Below are 2,310 nucleotides of genomic sequence, written 5' to 3'. Positions count from 1 at the left end.
GGGTGGGCGGCCAAGGACAGAATTCTTTTCAGTGAAACCTTCATGCAAGGATTCATCTCCACAGCGTGCATCATGCTTGCACTTGGTGCCTCTGACAGCCTGCGGGTTTGGGCTGCCTTTGCAGCTTTATTAGGCATCACAGCAGCTGAGCAGACTGCTTTTTTTTTTTAACCCCAGTTCTCCGAGCTAGTCTTGAATTTCTCAGGCTTTGCTTTTGTGAAGCCCTTTTATTAAAACTGTGTGATACAGTCACTGAAAAGATCAGAAGGAAAAAAAAAAAAATAGAACATAAAGAAGGGAATACCCAGGAAACCATTGTAGGGATCAAGAAGTAGACCATTCCTGGCTCCCAGAAACACAGCCCCCTTGCTTGGCCACACTCCTCCCCCTCTTCCCTGTCTTTTTTTTTTAACAGTCAGCAGGAACTCATTTTTTTTTTTTTTTTCCAGGCAGCTTGTGGAAATCTTAGTTCTCTGACCAGGGATTGAACCTGGGCCCTCAGCATTGAAAGTGCAGAATCCTAACCACTGGACCACCAGGGAAGTCCCAGTCCTTCCTGGTTTTTCTTGTTTGTTTGTTTGTTTGTTTTTAATTTAAAAATTAAAAAAAATTAAATGTTGTGTTGGTTGTGGCCATTCAACAATGCAAATCAGCCATAATTTGCTGATTTGCCATATACATATCCATCCATCCATCCATACATATACATACATACATATATGTATGTATACAGCCATATACATACATTCCCTCCCTCCTTAGCCTTCCACCCCTCCCCCATCTCATCCCTCCAGGTCATCACAGAGAGCCAGAGCCTGCTGTGATGAGAATACAGCAAGTTCTCATCAGTTACTCATCTTACACCTGATAATGTATATATGTTGATGCTACTTTCTTCATTTTTCTCACTCTCTTCCTCCCTCACTGTGTCCACAAGTCCACTCTCTACATCTGCATCTCTTTTCCTTCCTTGCAAATAGATTCATCAATATAATTTTTCTAGATTCCAGGTTTTAATGTCAATTGTTTCTTTGCTTCTCTTTATGCTTTGGCCACCTAACTATTAATCTGGAAACACTATAATTTATCCTCGCAAGCTTTACAATTTATAGAAATGGGATTATACACCACCTATTATTTCCCTGCTGGTTTCTTTTACCCAATATCATGTGTGTAAGAGGCCTCTGTGTGGTTCCCCAGAGATGGAGTCCAGGCATTTTCCTGGCTACATAGTATTCCATTGTTAGGACACATAACAAAGTAGTCATTCTGTTGTTGCTGGCTGTTGGAGCTGTTTGCAGCAATGCTGCTGAGAGCGTTCTTGTACAGGTCTCCTGGTGCATGAGTTGCTCTTAAAAGCTATGCTCTCATTTTGTGTGGCTGGGGACAGGGGCTTTGGCTGTGCTGCTCTTCAGGGAACTGATTGTGGATTTTGGCTCATGCTCCAGCCTCTCTCCTGCATACCACTGGGTGGGTGGATTGGCCTGGAGGTCACTCATTAGAATTCTCCCCAGAAATCAAGGGAGGAAGAAGCAAGAACTTTCTGGGAAGGAGAATGGGAACCACTTGAAAGGGTACTGAACTGGAGATCAAAGAGCCCTTCTTGCTGCTGGCTTTTGATGTGAGCCGTTACTGCACACCCTGCAGTAATGAATTCACTTATCTTCAGAGCTCGCTGCATTCCCCACCTACTGCCTCCTAATCAGCAAGCCTCCACTCAAGGCCAACAGCATCATCATTAACAAGTCCTGGGACTCGGAGCCAGGGTGCCCTTGGCTGTCACGGGCACTCAGCCCTGCTGGAATTGCTTTGGGGAAGAGCTTTGAAGCCCATTTGCAGAGGTTGTTAAATCAGAGAAAGCTGGAACCGGAAGTCTTCGAGATTCTCCCAGGCGGGCTCTGTGGCTGTTTACAGGCTTGTGGGGGAAATTTGAAGAGAGGTACTGTTTGTTTTCATTCCATGGAGTTGGTAGGTTCGGCATGTTCAAGAAAGCATCTCCCTTCCTCTCCTCTTTCAATGCCCTTTTGTCTTTTTCACACTCATGCCTCCTTTTTTCAGAAATTAATTAGTCTCTTCTACCATTAAAGAACAGATATACATCTCGCTCCAATGAGCCTTTGATAGGGGTGCCAACTGCTGCTGCTGCTGCTGCTAAGTCGCTTCAGTTGTGTCCAACTCTGTGCGACTCCAGAGACGGCAGCCCACCAGGCTCCCCTGTCCCTGGGATTCTCCAGGCAAGAACACTGGAGTGGGTTGCCATTTCCTTCTCCAGTGCATGAAAGTGAAAAGTGAAAGTGAAGTTGCTCAGTC

The 2,310-nt window shown here is 45.2% G+C and overlaps 1 non-coding gene across 1 annotated transcript; it reads right to left on the bottom strand.

Moving 5' to 3' along the window:
* Positions 1-469: 469 nt before the first annotated feature.
* Positions 470-542, bottom strand: TRNAE-UUC (transfer RNA glutamic acid (anticodon UUC)). The gene has a single exon. It is a non-coding gene; the product is annotated as a tRNA-Glu (tRNA).
* Positions 543-2,310: the final 1,768 nt, after the last annotated feature.

This window comes from Bos grunniens, chromosome 9 (assembly GCF_055505025.1).
Source record: "Bos grunniens cultivar Pamir isolate PY7600 chromosome 9, Bosgru_T2T1.0, whole genome shotgun sequence".
NCBI lineage: Eukaryota > Metazoa > Chordata > Mammalia > Artiodactyla > Bovidae > Bos > Bos grunniens.
Note: the sequence above shows the minus strand (reverse complement) of the source record. Positions and strands in the feature narration are given on the sequence as shown.